The sequence below is a fragment of the Chrysemys picta genome, chromosome 5 (genome assembly GCF_011386835.1).
Source record: "Chrysemys picta bellii isolate R12L10 chromosome 5, ASM1138683v2, whole genome shotgun sequence".
Lineage (NCBI taxonomy): Eukaryota > Metazoa > Chordata > Testudines > Emydidae > Chrysemys > Chrysemys picta.
Window position 1 is genome coordinate 94,752,399 of NC_088795.1, and position 18,252 is coordinate 94,770,650.

Here is an 18,252-nt window from a genome sequence, read left to right on the forward strand (position 1 = left end):
ACTTCTATCCTCTCCTCTTTTCTAGGATATAGAGAATCCCCATTAATAGACATCCTAGGGATGTCTCTGTCCGAATGTGTGCTCCTCTGTACCTGTGGGCTTTCCCCCAGCCTTAGTTAAAAACTCCTCTACAACCTTTTTAATTATACATGTCAGCAACCTGGTTCCATTTTGGTTTAGGTGGAGCCCATCCTTCCTGTATGGTTCCTCCTTTCCCAAAAGGTTCCCCACTTCCTAATACACCTAAACCCCTCCTCCTTACACCATTGTCTCATCCAACATACATATTGAAAACCTGCAGTTCTCCCTGGTGAACTGGCCCTGCATGTGGAACTGGAAGCATTTCCGAGAATGCTACCAAGGAGGCCCTGGACTTTAATCTCTTACTCAGCAGCCTAATAACCTGCCCATCCTAACTGAGCTTAGTTCCCTACATTAAGACCAAGTAATTAGGCTTTAATAGGGAAGCCTGAATTTCACTCTTACAGCTTATATTTCCTATATTATCTTGCATTCCTGATTCTACGGATGCCTTAAAAACTCATCTGCTAAGTAATATTACAGTTTTCATGCAAATTTATATTTAATTGCACCAAGTGACGTTAATGCAGAATTAAAGATACTTGGTGATACGTCATCCACTTGCAGAATGTTGACTTGAGCAAAACTCAAACTTCTGAAAACTGGGAAAAATGCACAGTTAAGGTTGCCCATGAAACTTATCTCTGCCCTCTTTCAGCAGTGCCCAAATACACTTTGTTAACACACATATCTTTATGCTGTCATCACAGCTGCTGAAACGTACAAGCTCTTCACTTTCTTTTAGAACCCATTCACTCTCACCCACAGGATCCCATGTAACACTATTAAAGGACAAAAAGAATGGGGGGAAAATGTTTTTTTCAGGCTGCTGTCTTTGAGCAGTCCGGTGAAGGGGACAGCAATAGATGAGAATTCCAGTTGTTAAGGCCTGGATCTTGTCCACAAGAGATTGTACCTTGCTTTTCCCCAAGGTATAACTTAGGTGAATTGTCTTGTCTTTGCTTATGTGGAATTCTGTGGGGCTTGCAGTTATTGCACCCTCTTCAAGGGACCAGAGTGGAGCAGCTGCTTGCTTCAGGTGGTCCTCCCAGCTGTGGCTTTAGATCAGGACTTTGTCGAGGTAGGCAATGGCATAACTATTATGGGCTATAGGACTTGGTCCACTAGCTGTTGAAATGTTGCAGCTCATTTCACAGATGAGAAACTGTCACAGAAAGATGAGACTTGTGTAGATAGTCAGTAGTAGACTATCCCAATAGCATATCTTGAAAACTAGAGCCAATCAACAATTTTAAGCATCATTTTCGTTCTCAGTGACCCAGAATTAGTAAAGTTTGACTACATTTATTTCAGAAGCATTTTGGCTGTAGAGCAGTGTAATTAAAGACTGCAGAATAGTGCATATGCACAAGGGAGCTGAATTAAGGTTGCATGCACAACCTGAATTCTCGTATTTTCTAAATTTTGATTGCTTGACTTTGTAACCTTAATATTCTTCTCACATATCTTTTGTATATAATTACCAAGGCTTTTTAAAAAGCAAAGGGAAAAAACAAATTATATCTCATGGAACCTTATTGACCCCCTGTATTAGTCATCAACATTGGTGGAACAGTATAAATTGAGCTAAAGGAGTAAATGGGTGCCATAGTAGGTTATTATCCTCTATAATATCCTCACACTTTGTCAGTGGTTTACACATCTATTTTTGACACAGCTGAGGAATGCTGAGAATCCTGGATTCTATTCTATGCTTGGCCCTAAAGAGGAGTGTGGTGTAGTGTAATGGTTACAGGCAGCGCAGCCAAGCATTGGAGAGACTTCGGTTCTATTGCCAGCTCTGTCAGAAAGTGAGCTTTCAGTTACTCAGTGCCACTGACCTATACTCATACATATGGAAATAGAGTCTGAAATGTTGTTGTTTCATGTAACTGAAGATTTCCCTTGTCATTGCCTCCACCCTTGCCCTGCCAGGCCATACTTACCATGGCTGGAGCTGGAGAGCCGTGCTGTGCTGAGGCGCTCCAAAGATAAAGTGTCAATAAGCATGTCTTATTAATAGGGAAGGGAGTTCTGCAACATATCTTTCCCTTTCTGTTGTGACTGTAAATCCACTAATACAGCTGTCTGTTTTATCTGTAGCTGCTGCTGCTGAGGACTTGAGGGGTGCCCCCTCCTCAACCGCAGAACACCAGATTAGGGAGGATATGTTCTGTGAAATCCTGCAAGCCACTGCTGCATCAGACCATGAACAGAGAGCCTGGAAGGTGAATATGGCAGGAGTTCCAACAGGAAAAAGGAGAGCGCAATGCACCCGGACATAATGGGGCTTCTCAGGCAGCACATAATCGTAGCCTTAATTATGAAGGACATAACTGGCAGCTATAACCATTGGGATATTTTTCTCACTGAGATCCAGTCTTGTGAATAAATATTGCCAGCTCCCTTCAATCTACAGAAAGCACATTCCACTATCATTCTGCACCCATGGAGTTGGTAGCTGAATCTTTCCTTGGTGTTGTTTCCTTGGACCTTGTACATGCAAATAAATCAAAAGTAATCCTGTGATTAACTTCACACTCTTTCAGTTGGGTACATAATGGCTTCAACTAAAATGACAAAGTTTTCTTGGAGCTACAAATACAAGATTCATAGGCTACAGTGTGGCATGATGTGACTGAATACAGAATGATTTTATTGGCATGAGTCTGAAATGATCACATTACTCATGAGTTATCAAGTTACAAGTGAGTTATTCGTGTCATTACAAACAAGTACACAGTTTTTCTCTTTTAATGTTTATGTATCTGATGCTGTTCAACAGTAGAAAATAGCGAAATTCTGCTCTCACTTATACTGGTGAAATCAATTGGAGTTGCACTGGTGTAACTAAAAGCAGAATTTGTTCTACGAGTCAGTTAGCTATAGTTCATTATTGAAAATGTCAGTTCTAGTGTACTCTATCATGTTTAATCAAGTCTACACTAAAAGTTGGATGCTAGCCAGGGCCACCCAGAGGATTCAGGGGGCCTGGGGTCTTCGGCAGCAGGGGGCCCCCGCCGTCGAAGACCTGGCACTTCGGCGGCGGGTCCCGGGGCGGAAGGACCCCCCGCCGCGGGTCTTTGGGGCACTTCGGCGGCGGGTCCCGGAGCGGAAGGACCCCCCGCTGCCGAATTGCCGCCGAAGACCCAGAGCGGAAGAAGCTCCGGGGGCGTGGGCCCCGTGAGAGTTTTCTGGGGGCCCCGGAGCGAGTGAAGGACCCCGCTCCAGGGGACCCGAAAAACTCTCGTGGGGGCCCCTGTGGGGCCCGGGGCAAATTGCCCCACTTGCCCCCCCACACACACACTTCTGATGCTAGCAGAAAGTAATCTGGAACCTTTTAACACAGGTCTCCTTAAAACTGCTTCCCTAAAGTCAATGCTCTGCTCAACATGAATACAGTATTTTGAACTGCTTAGTAAGTACACGTGGCTAGATTTTGTTTTAATTAAATTTTTCTGGAGTGGATCAGGCCTCCTTTTTACCCTGAAATGTATTCCTTGTGTATGCATATTATTCATGAACATCAACTGCCTGCTTTGTTGGTTATTTTATTGGTGAGAGTGCTGAGAATTATATCTTTTGTCCTGCCACAACTATAGTGCATTAGTATAATTTAGAAGTCTTGAAGTCTAACTCATTACCCAAGAACATCAATTTTTAGAGGCTTCTTCACCATAGCTAATGCTCAGATGAGAGATGGTGAGGATTTGAGAATGCATGCAAGAACTAAGATATTGTGGACAAAAAGAAAGGAAACAGAGCACTTCTGTGATGAGACTCTATTATGAGGTAGTTAACAATTGTAGATGAACAGAAGCAGGGTCAGCAAGAGTTGGCAAGTAATAATGGAGAAAATTAATCTCTGGATAGACAGGAAGATCAGCGGTTGATCAGAGCAACGCTGAAGGTGGTGAAGGGGAAATGATTTCCAGAGAGTGAAAGCTAAGGGGAAAAGATACATTAAAGTACTGTTGTATTTAGTTGCTGATGGAATATCTGGATTCTGCAGTTTTGTTATGGACGTTGTCTTGATACTGTGGTTAAGTATTTGATGTCTCTGGCAAAGTTTTTACAAATTGTGTAAGTCAGTATGGACAATTATTAAGGTTACCTACCTTTTCTAGTTGCTCGTTGTAGTAATATGAAACCCAAAGCTTGTCACAGTGGCAATATCACCAGAGATGTCCAGTTGAAGAAATACACCAATGCATCATTCAAGTTTTATTTTAAATTGTGGTGTGTAATTACTGTAATCTTTCAATGATTTTAAGTCTCTCAGGCCATGTCTACACTAGCACTTACGTCAGCAAAACTTTTGTTGCTCAGGGGTGTAAAACCCCACCCCTTCCCGAGTGTCATAAGTTTTGCTGGCGTAAGTGCTCGTGTGCATAGCACTATGTTGGTGGGAGATGCTCTCCTGCTGACATAACTACTGCTGCTCATTGAGATGATTTTATTATGTTGATAGGAGAGCTCTCTCCTCTTGGCATAAGGTGGCTACACAAGTGCTCTTACAGCGGCACAGCTGTACAGCTTTGCCACTGTAAGCTTGTAAGTGTAGACATGGCCTTAGTTTCTTTTTACTCTTGTTACCCTCAGGAGCGCCGCCAGCTTTTCCACCGCCTTAGGCGGCGGAAGGTCCCGCCTCGAAATGCTGCCCCCCCACCGAGGCGGCGGAAAGTCCCCCCGTGGAAATACCGCCGCGGTCGCCGCCCCCCAAATTGCAGCGCCCTAGGCAACTGCCTAGGTCGCCTAATGGGTTGCGCCGGCCCTGATTACCCTTTATATTTTGCCATTATCTCTTTAATAGACATTTATAAGACAATGTAGGAGTTCACATAGTCAAAACTGTTGCAAGTAACAACAAAGACAAAATGACACTGGTTACTTTAGTACTGTTCTTTTATAAACATCCATGATATCCTCTCTATATGTGTCAGCCATTGGTAGATCAAAGTCTATTCACTACCCTTTAACAAGGTTTAGCAGAATTCAATTTTTATTTTTTAATAATTTTGACAGATATCACTGTTTATTTCTAAGCATTCTTTCAATTTTTAAAAATTTAAATTTTCATAGTTGTGGGATATTATGGGGGATCGGTCATTGGGGGGATCAGACAATAATTATTTAATGACAGTAAACACTGAGATTTAGAAAGTTAAAGCTTTATAACTGTTAAAACACAAATTGTCAACATCAGATGTCAAAATATACAAAATAAAATTAAGCTCTAGGGTCTCAAGCAGCATTTTTCTTACTCTGCCTATCTGTAAATTTCTATTATCATCAATGGAAATATTTTTTTGTCGATTTGCATGTGTAAAATCGACATTTACCAATAAAAATCTAGTCCTTCCAAGCCTACTTTTAACTGATATCCAAGGACTTTAAATATAGCATAACAATAACTACACAAAGATCTCTAATACTGTAATTATTAGTGCTCGAGGCTTGAAGATTTATTGATAATAATGGCAGTGGACTATAAACTGACCTGATGTTAAGAAAGATAGTTTGATTTGATTGAGTGTGTAAATCTGTAGGATAGTGGAGATGTGCTGACTGTATGAACCCACTGTCTGAGGTACAATGCTTCTAGGATCAGCAGATGAGAGTGGCCCAGCTGACCCTGAAGGAAGTGCAATGTGCACATGTACATTTAGCTGTGCTGGTCAGCCATGCTGGCCAGAGCAGCAAAGGGGGTATGGCTATATCCTCACCCCATGCTGGAAGCTAATTTGGACCAGTCCTGGTGCTTGATGAATGCAAGGGCTGTGATTGTGATCAGTCCCTACACTGGGACACAGGCTGGTGAAAAACTTTGAACACACACTTCCAATGTCTTCTCATGCAAGGCTAGGCGCAATCTATCTCATTTTACAGCCCATTGTTATACCTAAGTGCGAAAGCTAAGGCATCCAAATCCCACATGTGGCCACTGAGATACCTGTTTTATGTGTCAAAGGGCCAATTTGACCTCCCTTGCGCAGGATTTGGATGTCCTAATAAGGCTCCCATATTTCAAAGTTGAGCCTGCCCCTTCCAATTTCATGTATATCCCCCAGTTTATTTAGCACTCAATTCTGCTTTTGTATATTTATGCACAACTCCCACTGATTTCAATGAGAGATGTAAATACACTTCTATCCCAATATAACGCTGTCCTTGGGAGCCAAAAAATCTTACCGCGTTATAGGTGAACCCGTGTTATATCGAACTTGCTTTGATCCACAGGAGTACACAGCCCTGCCCCCCCCCCCCCGGAGCACTACTTTACCGCGCTATATCCGAATTTGTGTTATATCGAGTGGCGTTATATAGGGGTAGAGGTGTATTTCTGTGTCTGAGGAGAGAGTGGGGCTTTCAGGGTGGAATTTTCAAAAGCATAACTACTTCTACTAAAGTCAATAGGAATTTTATCTTTGACTTCAATCAGAACAGAATTAGGCCACCAGTAAAAGATTGAGTATTAGAGTTTCTGAAATGTGCTGGGTTTCCAGGCTTAGAGAATGAAATTCTCTATTTATCAACAGAACAGTTATGGAACATATCCATATGACCTCCAGACTGCCTCTACAATGTGCGTTATCCTAGAAGGATTACCTTTAAGGGTGATAAAATAGTTCAGTCTTCATGCCTAGTTTGGTCTTTTCTTGAAATTAGTGCTAATGTTGGTAAATTTTGAGTATTTAGCATTTGTAGTTAGTAATAAATACACAAAATATTTTAATATCATTAATATATAAGTTCCCCAAAAGGGATATTTGATAGCGCTATCTTTAAAAATTAAGGGCCAGATTCTCAGCTGGTGTAAATCCACATAGCTCCATTGCAGTCATGCTTCATGCTGGATCCAGATAAGGATTTGGCCTTACACAGAGTAGCTGTTGCATTAGGTAGCTTTAAATATTATATGCAAGAAATGAGACACACAGATAACTACAGTAGAACCATAATGTGATGACATTATGAATCACCGAAGCATATTATATATATTTTAAATGAATCCCTCATATTGCTGAGGTCTGATGGACACAGTGGATTCATTTACATGTTGCCAATGCAGAAGTTTCTACCCTGCTGGCTACCAAGTGTCAGTACAGCATGTTTTACCGAATGTTCCAATTTCTGCTTGATGTTTTCATTGAAGGTGCTAAGAGTCACCATTGTTTACCTACAGGGCATTTCCCTTTATGTTTTATTAAATCCAAAGGAAACATCTTGAGAATGACAAAACATTATTAAAAATCAGAGTACACTGTCTCATTCATGTGAAAATCTACATGCAGGGCATGAAAATGAGATGAAAATCAGAACTGATATACCTATTTGTTTCTTTAGCATTAGAAGCGAGGATATTTTTCAACATTTTGCGTATCATTAGAGTGGCTAGGCCTGTACAACCCCAGGTCCTTCTGCTTGCCTGGTGTTCAGCCTTTCCAGAACTGCATAACTTGGCTAGGCTTCACAACTGGAAAGCTGTCCTCCTATCCTGGCATAAGGGACTCCTCACTCAGACTGGCTACAAAAAGAAAAGTCATCAAATCTATCCCATACTAAGGGCATAGTCTGTGACCATCATATATGGCAGCAAGAGTGTTGCAGAATGATCAAAGGGGAAATATTTGCATTGGTACCTTCATCTTGAACATCGGAGATTAGCATAGAAATATTTGTTTTGTATGAGCATTTCATGGGTCAGCTCCTTGCACAACTTGATTACTTGAATTATAGTCTCTGTAGGGTGACCATATTTCCCTATGCTGAATACGGGACACCTGGTAAAATTACTCGTATTCAAATGAGTTCAACGGCAATCAATCAGAACTATGCAATACAAATGTTCAAATTAACATCAAGTTGACTGAGCCTCTGTTAAAAAGAAATACTGTGTAGCTGATTTATTTTTATTTAACTTCTTATCTTTCAGGCTTTAGGGTTCACACGAGGAGGGGTGACGCACACACTCCCATACATCTCTCCCACACAGAAGAGGTGACCGACTGACCTGACCCTCCCTGTCCGGCGCTCTCTGCCCTCCATTCCTGGCTGTGCGTGGCTTTGGCACAAGCAGAGCTCAGCTCCTCCTGGCCAGCGCCACGGGCTGGAGGGTCTTGAACTTTCCTGGAGCACTGGCCCAGCCAGAGGCAGTGGGGGAAGAAAGTAGCCTGTCGGCCAGGCTGTTGGTGAGCTGAGCGCTCGACCAGGGGCTGGTTCTCTGCACAGCACTGGGAGCGGGACACACCCCGCCAAGAGGGATATGGAGGAGCAGTGGGGCTGGAGGGGGGTAATGGGGCAAAGTAGGGAGAGGACAGCGAGAGGGGGAGTGCGTAAAGGGCATATGGGTGGGCAGCTGAAGTAATATGTAACCGGACACTGCCTGGTGCCTGCCTTCACTCACTAGTCACTACTGCTCACACTGCACAGCCAGTGCCAGCCAAAAATTGAATGGGTCAGGAGGGGCCCTGCTGGCTGAGAGCCGGCATGCAGCCGGGGCTGAGCTGATGGACCAGCAGAGGTAGTGGCTGGCCCTGCACACTGCAGCATTGCCCTGCCACCAGCCTTGGACACCCACACCCATCATCAGCCACTGGACCCCCCCCCCTCATTGCTGGGGGGCAGGTGGCTGGAGAGCAGGAATCTGGCCAGCAGCAGGACCCACCAGTACTGATGGGGAGGCGGGGGGGGAAGGGAGGAGCAAAAAAATGGGACAATTTGCCTGTTTTTAACAAAAAGTCAGGATACCTCCAGGAGGGCTTAAATATGGGACTGTCCCTTTAAAAACTGGATGCATGGTCACCCTAAGTCTCTGCAAAATTCCACTAGGACAGAGTCAATGGATTGACACTGAAGTTTTTGCAACAATGACAATAATAAACCATTTTCCCATTGGTATCTAAACATGTTGTAATTGCTCTTGACTATAGCTGGGCAAATTTTTTTGGATGAAACTTTTTTGGGAAGAAAAAGGCATATTCGAATCAACCACAACATTTCACAAATTAATGTAAAATTAACCACATTTTTTCAGCCAAAAAGAAAGAAAATTCAAAGAAAGTCAAAACTTTTTGATTTGACATTTTCTAAATTAAATGTTTCCATTTTTTAAATTTGAAACAACTTTTTGTTTAGAATTTTACTTCCATTTAACCCCATTTTTTTTTTCACTTTTCTGTTTTGCCGAAACATGAACAAAATTAATTTGGAGTTGATCCAAAATGATTTTTTTCATCATTTTTCGGTTTGGCCACCTTATCAAAAAATCGGTTACTTACACAGCCCTACTCATGACATCTCAAAGAAGCCAATCATAATCACCTGCATTCTGTGCAGCTTAGAAATGGAAGAAAAATAGTATTTGAAATGTTCATTCAACTTCCAAGATGACTGCAATCAGGGTTCCTGCAGAGGGTTGTCCTAACAATGGACACTGCTACAGAGTTGCAGTCTGTGTGGAAAGAATCTCAAGCTGTACACATTACAGACAAATGCTTTTATTATGTTAGCTTTGTTGATTCCAAGCACCATGTGGATGCTATCTTTGGCCATCTGCCATTTATGGAACATGCCCGGAAATGGCTCTGAAATAGTAGTGTCTGTGCATTTGATGAAAACTTCACAATGCAGCAAAACTATTCTGAATGCTTTGTCTATCCAGAGAGCTGATAGCCATAAAAAAGGTGTGTGTGGGGGGGGAGGGGTGTGTGTGTGTGTGTGTGTGTGTGAGAGAGAGAGAGAGAGAGACCTGTCCCCTTGATGGAATATGATTACGGGGAGATATATGATCTCAATGAAATCTCAAGATCCAAGATTCTCAGAGAATATATCTGTGCCTGTTAATTTTAATGGAGAAAATAAATTGGGACGGCATCGGGTCAAGGGGTCTTGGAAATGACCACATGTTAGTGCAGGAGACCCTACTCAAAACTAAGTGACTGCAGGCAGAGGACCCATCAGTTCACCTCTGGCCTTGGAGACTCCTCCTGCATTCCTTGGCTGTAGTTCCTCTATGAGTAAGGGATCAAATGGGTTGACTCTGAACATTCATTATCATTGCCTATTGTCTTATAACCTGAGAGCACTTTTTTTTGCCCTCCTGGACATCAGAATATGCTTCGGGGTCAAGGAACGCACTCCTGGCCACAGAAATAGAAACACCAAATACAACAAGGAGACGGGGTCATATATCAACAACATGGGACTTCAGGAATTGGATTCTTCTTTCCCCTTAAGCATTACAGTATTTTCATGCATCCCCCTCTGTCACTACCATAACGCCAGTTCTTTCATGTACTGTATGTATTTTTAATGTTATTCCTCACTGTGGTCATTTAGTGCATATGCAACTTTGCTACTGCCTATGAGGCATCTTATAACATCATTTGAATACCTCCTCTTGTCTTGTCTTGTCATTTCTTGATGGCTTATGTCCTCAAGTGTATTAGAAAAGAACAGGAAGATAGGAAGTGAGGTGTCCAAGGTTCTCTGCCCTTAGGATACCAGGCTAAGGACCTCACAGAGGTAAGAAATTTCCTAGAAACTATCTAGAAAAAGATTCAAAAGATACCCCTAAAGTCAGCCAAGTTCAGAAGAAGGAATAAATGCCTTGGGTCTACCCCAACAGGCCAGAAGGGCAAAGGGCTGTGGGCCTCCCCTGAAGATTAAGAACCACCAGAAGATATTTCAAGCTGACAGATCTTTTCCCCATCAAAAAAGAAAACTTAAGCATAGGGGAGGTGAGGCTGGTGTGACGTTGCACTCTGTATGATTTTATGAAAATATGCTAATGAGTTGAAATATAATGTAATTGGAATATGCTTCATGCAAAAGGGCTCTTGTAAGGTATCATTACAAAGCTTATCATCTACTGAGTGTGGTCATCCTATTTTTGTATAAATGTATCACTCTTGTATCTGAAACTAGAAGTATGAAATATAACTCTGAGGGTCTATTGTAATTATGCAAAGTGTGGGCCAAGTATGGTCATTTGGAATCTTGATGACTCCCATTAACCAGGACAATTGTCTGCAGATGGCTCTGTTTTACTTGCAAGTCTCCCTATATACATGTGTGCTGGCAAGTGGGTAATGAAGTCTTACAGTGACATGTGATCATGTCACCTGAACTGGAATCCATCTTTAACCTGGTGCTTTTCCATTAAGAAGGAGGGGGTGGGAACCCAGAGAGGAACAAAAGATTTCTGTCTTATACAAAAGATATATAAATGGGTGGAACAGAACAAAGGGGCAGCCATCACGAGGAATCCCCTAGCTACCACCTGAGCTGGAACAAGGGCTGTACCAGGGGAAAGGACTGTGCCCAGACTAGGAAGGCATCCAGTCTGTGAAAGAGACTTATTGAAACATCTCTCAGGGTGAGATTTTATCTGAACTCCGTTGTATTACTGTATTAGGCTTAGATTTGCATGTTTTATTTTATTTTACTTGGTAATTCACTTTGTTCTGTCTGTCACTACTTGGAACCACTTAAATCCTACTTTCTGTATTTAATAAAATCACTTTTTACTTATTAATTAACCCCGAGTGTGTATTAATATCTGGGGGGGGGGGGGAGAGCAAACAGCTGTGTGTATCTATCAGTGTTATAGAGGGTGAACAATTTATGAGTTTACCCTGTATAAGCTTTATACAGGATAAAATGGATTTATCTGGGGGTTTGGACCCCTTTGGGAGTTGGACATCTGAGTGTTAAAGACAGGAACACTTCTGTAAGTTGCTTTCAGTTAAGCCTACAGCTATTAGGGGACGTGGTTCAGACCCTGGGTCTGGATTTGCAGCAGGCTAGCAGGTCTGGCTCAAACCAGGCAGGGCACTGAAGTCCTAAGCTGCCAGGGCAGGAAAGCAGGGGCAGAAGTAGTCTTGGCATATCAGTTGGCAGCCCCAAGGGGGTTTCCATGATTCAACCCATCACAGCTGGTATGTATTGAGGGTACTCAGAAGGTTTCTGTAAGCTTTGAATTATGCACTTAAATTGATACATCCTGCAGCAGTTGATACTGTCTGTCTATACTACAAGAAGAGCATGAGTTATAACAATTAATTACACATATTTAGCATTCATGTAGTGCTTTTATCCATAGTGCATGACTCTCTGGCATGGGTGGGTGCTAGCATGTCATAACATAATTTTATTGCCAGTGTAGATGAAAAAAGCATGGTTCCGGAACCATGTTAGGAAACAGGGTTTTAGCTTTGATCTCAAAAGCATAAATGTTCTCAAGAGTATACTTAACTTACAACCATTGCAACAATTTAAGAGTGAGGATTATGTTACAGAATATAGACTGCACAGAGTAAATAGCTAATAAAATTGCTCAGAGCATCAATCCAGTGTTGTCTAGTCAGCTTTTCTTATTATAAACTTGAATGGTAGGTCTGAGTGTAAGAACTAAAAAAAAAGTACAGTACATGCAATTTCTTGTTGTCACTTCATGAGTACAAAAGAACAATTTATATTTAAACTTTTCTGGATTCCTGGTCTAAATCAGATTGGTTCATTGATTGCCATTAATGCCTCAGGCTTGGTCTACACTTAAAAAGGTTTATAAAGATGCAATCATATTGGTATAAGGTACTGTATACCAGTACAGCTTCTTTGCTTCACCAAATCAGAACAAGCTATTCTGGCATAAGCACTTTTATAAGGTATAATTACATCTACTGTATGGGGCTGGACTTGCCACTTTAACTATGCGGGCATGGTTAAAGTGGCAAAATGTGTAAGTGTAGACAAGGCCTCAGACTTTGGGCTGGTGTATGCTACTAAGTTAGGTCAACTGAGCTACATCACTCAGGGCTATGAAAACTGTCATGCCTTCTGTTTTGCAATTGCTGCAGTGTGAAAACATGAGACTAATGAAATATACATGCAAACAGTGTCTGGTGTAATCATTCTGGTGGATAAACTTGAAAAGTAATCAATCAATATTTCCCAATTCATTAATTACTATCATCATCCTACAAAAAAAAGTAGAGAAAAGTGGTTGATTTAAATAAATATACAAAATTCCTTTTAAGGCCTAGGTCCGATAGATTATTCAGAAAGTGAGACCCAGACACTTGCAAGTAAAGCACAATACAGTACCCCTCCTCTAGAGTCTAGAACTATAGGTCCCAAAGGGGAGAATGGCTAGCAGAGCCGGTTTCCTAAAAATATATATTAAAATTAAGAGCAAAATCCTACCTATTATTGCACAAATGGGTGAGAGTTGTGAAAAGTGTGCAGGAAGCTTCTTCTCCACTGGCACACCGACACAGCAGCTGGGAATGAAAAGTTCCTAGAGCATTGAGTATATGCTGCCCTTGAGAGCAATGCTGAGATTGTCCTTTTTAAAAGAACAATTAGAACTGCTATGAAGCATGTTGTTCAGGCTTCTGAGACAAACTGCTCTGCCCTTGCAGGATGGCTCAGGAACATTTCCCAGTTCTGATCTCCTGCCCCAATCCCACCATCCTCCTCACCTCTCAGAAAAGTAAATGTAGGGTTTTGCCATAATGCCACAGTTATCCTAAGTGACATTCTTTACTATTCAAAATTGAAAAATGTGTATGAAATTAGAAAGTTTCTTCACCGAGGATTCACCAAATCAAATACATTTTCTACCCTTGTGTGCCAAGTCTACTGCCCTGTCACATTGTGTTCTGTGTTGACCTTCTTCAGCTGAGAGCTTCTCACTCTCTGGCCTGGTCTATATTACAGAGTTAGGTCAACATAAGGCAACTTACATCCACTCAATTATGTCAGTGCCCACACTACAGCCATGCTCCCACCAGTGCAAGTGCCTTACTATACCGACACAATAACTCTACCTCCACAAGAGATGTAGGGGCTATGTTGGTGTAGTGAGGGCAACACTGTGTCCATATAGACACTACCTTACTTACATCAGCTGTTGGCTGTCATTGTTGTCCACTTCACAGGTCTGTGCTGGAGCCATGAAATTGACAAGAAAGGCCAGTAGGCTCACACCTTGAGCTATCAGGGCAGGGTAGGTGGGGGACTCCAGCCACAGCAAGGCTGCCCCTTGGACTTTTGGTTCCCCGCCAGGCTGCTGCTCGGGCTCCCTGATGCCCCTCGAGGTCCTGGCTCCCTGCTCTGAGCCAGGCTGCCACCCAGGTTCCCAGATGTGTCCAGGTTCCTGGCTCCACACTGGGAGCCGGGCAGTTGTCCATGCTCTGGGCATGATGCTCCCCACCCACAGCTCAAGCTGGGCTTCTAGCAGGGAGCTGCATGTGGAGCTGAGAGCCTAGGCTCTCACTCCCCCCACACTGCCCCCTCTTAAGTCAGTGGAAGCACTCCTGGTGAGGAAGTGCAACAGCGAGAGGAGTGTAATGTGGACATGAACCACTGCAGTAATTACTGAGGGGATTGTAAGTCGAAGTATTGACTTAAGTCTGAAGTGTAGACATAACACATGCACAGAGAGGGTGTTTCTTTATTCCCCCAGGTTTTCTCTCTCTCCCCAAATTGTGTTTTCTTCATCTGGACCTTAATTCCAAGTTACTTTTAATCACCAGCAGCTTTTTTTTGTGTAACATTCCCCCTGCTGTTCTGTTTTATTGCATCTGAGACTGTAGTACAAGCAGATGAAATTGGCCTCATTTCCAATTATCTACAATGCATTTTTGAGACAAGGTTACAAGTGAAAATGCCTGGAGGAGCAGGAGGATGAGATTACTACTGAAAATGATTTGAAAATCTAATTTATTCATCTATACACTTGTTGTTGTGTACATTCAATCATAACATCAAATACTATTTAGATTTAAAATGAAATGTATATTTTTTTCAGAAGCCATTATATTGTTTTAGAAATTGATAATGTAGCAAGAATGGCAAATGCATACTCTGAAAAAAATCACAGATTTATTACTGTAAGAGATATCTGAGATGGACAGAAACTTTTCCTTGGAAACAGCAAACTCCACTGTAGGCCACCCTAGGCCTCTAACAGTAATTTTGCCTGTCTGGGAGTTTACTGCACCTATTGTCCCTGTCTACACAAGTGAAATATGGCATCCTACCCATTTATTCCCCTGCCATTACTGGAATACATGAAACATCCAAACAAAAATGGTTCTATAAGTTTAAGGCTGCGCACGCCACCATTTGGAGTAGATGTGCTTCAAGCAGAGCTAACCATCATGTGGCCTTCCATATAGCCACTCTCCACCAATGTAGAATTGTAACACCTTCTCCAACTTGTTCATCGGTCTGTCATTTTAGCACCAATCTCATAAACACTCTCATGGGATCTTAATTTTAAGCAAGAGTAGTCCCACTGACTTCAATGAATTAAAGTCTCATGGGACTATTCACAGGCTGAAAGTTAAGCAGAGGCTTTCAGTACTTTGTTGTAATGGGGCTTTAATGTATACATTAACAAACTTCCTCAGCATGTATAATATAAATTTGTTTAAATAAATACTTTGCACTTCCACAGCACCTTTCACACAAGGACTTGAAAGGGTTTTACTAATTGTAATTGTAATTATTGTGGCTGTTCAGTGCACCAAAACCCAAGGGTGCCATTAGCATACCAAATGTACCACATCTCAGAGTACTCCTGAGGGCATTCTGAACCAAAAAATTAAAAATTATGCAATATTCTGCAAGTTTTATTTGTCAATAAATAAATGCAGAGGCTCCAGCATAGCAGTGGGGAGCACAGGCCACCGGCAGCACGAAGATGAGAGATCATCCTGCAGCCTCCCCACCCCCGGGATACGGACTCAGTGGTGAGGTTTCACCTGCCCCAGCACAAGGCCTGGGCCTGCCCCAGAAACACCCTTCAGTCCTGCCCCTTTGCACCAGGTGCAGGGCAGGCAGGCTCAACCAGGCAGGATCCAAGTATGGAGGGGCTCAGTGTGGGGGGAGAGGATTCTGTGTGGGACAATTTGGGTGCAGGCAGCTCGGGGGAGGGGGGCTAGGTCTGGATGCACAGAGGCTCATTGGGGGTGGGATTCCAGGTGCAATGGGACTCTGCAGGGGCTTTCAGGTGAAAGTGGTTGGGGCTCAGTGGAGGGTCTCAGCAGGGGGGTCTGGATATCCTATCGGGGGAGTGGGGCTTGGTGGGGGTCTGGGTGTAGCTAGCTGATGGTCAGTGTCATGGGGGTCTGTATGTAGGGGCTCAGGGCGATGGGGCTCATCAGGGTGGGCATTTGAATGCAGGGAGCTCAATGGAGAGGGTCTGCGTGCAGGGGGCTCCAAATGCAGAGGTTGAGATTCAATGGGGTGGGGTTCTGGTATGGAGGACTAGGGGGTACTGGGTGAGGCTTGACAGGGCATGGGAGGTCCAGCTACATGGGAGTTGGGCAGATGGGGGCGCAGTTCTCCATACAGTGACCCCTCCCCCCACAGCTGAGGAGTAATGGGGGCAGGAAGCAGGGGAGAATCCTGAGCTTCCTGCAGCTTGGGGAGGTTTCTAGGAGTGGGTCTGACACTTCAGCCACTTGTTGCAGGGGAAGAGGAAGTCCCGTCCTCTCCTGCCTCCAGCTCAGCAGCTGATCCCAGGTCAGGGTAGGAGCCACTGGCTGGGGTGTACCCAACCCTGTGGTGATTTACCTCTCTGACGGCTGCTCCAGTGCCTGAAATCATGTACCTCTGCAGCTAGGGAGTGGTGAGTGAATGCGCTTGCAGCTTCCCTTTGCTTCCCTGTCAGAAAGTCATTTTTCTGCATGGAAGCAAAAAAATTCTGTGTGAGACATGAATTCTACACACATGCAATGGCACACAATTCCCCCAGGAGTACTCAGATGCAAGTAGTGTAGGTGCTTCAGTAGCTAGGCCTTATAGGCACTATCCAGTGTCTCACTGACCACTCAGACACATGGCTGAGCAAAAGGGTATTTTACATGGCAGACAGAAAAAGGAATGTCTGCAAATATATAGCAGCTTAAACGGGTATATAGCAGCTTAAACAGTTAAGAGTTCAAAAGGAGTAACAGCAATTCTTGTCTGAGGCCTTGGCTACACTTGCGAGTAACAGCACTGTAAAGCCTCCCCCAGCGCTGTTACTCACTCCCCGTCCACACTGGCAGGGCACTTACACCGCTGCAGGTACTCCACCTCCCTGAGAAGCATAAGAGATACAGTGGAGTGGCTAAGCCTTGGCTACACTGGTGCTGTACAGCGCTGCAACTTGCTGCACTCAGGGGAGTGAAAAAAACACTCCCCTGAGCGCAGCGAGTACAGCGCTGTAAAGTGCCAGTGTAATCGGTGCCGCAAGCTACTCCCCTTGGAGAGGTGGAGTACATGCAGCGCTGCAAGACCTCTCTCGCAGCGCTGGCGGCGCGACTACACTCATGCTTCACAGCGCTGCTGCGGCAGCGCTGTGAAGTCCCGAGTGTAGCCAAGGCCTACGACTCTCCCCTGTGAGTGTGTACCGGAAATCAACCTGCAGGCAGCACTGTACTGATCACCTTGTCAAGTGGCCAATCCTCTCCATTGTTGTGACCGGCTATGCCGAAGTGCGGGTTTTAAAGCTCGTACCACAGAGAAAAAGCAAACCGTTTGCTTTGAGTGAGTGAATGGGTATGTCTACACAGCCGATATTAAAGGGCTGTCATGGCAGTTGCAACACCATCTCCCAGCGCTGTAAAAAACCCACTCCCACAAGGGGAGTAGCTCCCAGCACCTGTGCACTGTCTACACTGCCACTTTACAGCACTGAAACTTGCAGCACTCAGGGGGGTGTTTTTTCACACCCAAGCACTGTAAAGTGGCAGTGTAGACAAGGCCTTAGTTTCTCGCATTAGGGCCCCTTTGCGCCAGCTCCCCGCCCAGTTGCTGCTGGCAAAGAAGTCCCACGCAGACCTGCAGCCAGCAGTGACGTCTGACAGTCTCAGCCTCTTCCACATGTGGCTCTCTCCAGCCCCCCGGCAGCTCCCACTCCCAGGAGTCCCCAACAGAGCCCGGCCACCGCCCTGCGCCCGTCCGGGAGAGGGACGCACAGCGGGGAGGAGGCGGACAGGGGCTGTAGTCCCCTGCTCCGCAGAACGAGCCCAAACATGACGTGACCCCCACTGCGAAGCTGGCAAGTTTCGCACCCCCGGAGAGCTCGGGGCGGGCGGGAGCGAGCGGCTGGCAGCAGCGCAGGTTAACGGCTTCACGCCCCTCCTGCTGGCCAGGCAGCGCCGGGGGCCC

At 44.2% G+C, this 18,252-nt stretch overlaps 1 protein-coding gene across 2 annotated transcripts in view; it reads right to left on the reverse strand.

The window, feature by feature from the left end:
- Positions 1–18,057, reverse strand: part of ATP10D (ATPase phospholipid transporting 10D (putative)) — a 120,142-nt gene extending 102,085 nt beyond the window's left edge. For both annotated transcript variants that reach the window (XM_065598090.1, XM_042850341.2), the window contains exons 1-2: positions 17,923–18,057; positions 16,672–16,780 (exon numbers count right to left, since the gene is read on the reverse strand). The gene's annotated coding sequence lies outside the window, so the exon portion shown is untranslated. The remainder of the gene's footprint in view (positions 1–16,671; positions 16,781–17,922) is intronic.
- Between the last annotated feature and the right edge of the window lie 195 nt (positions 18,058–18,252).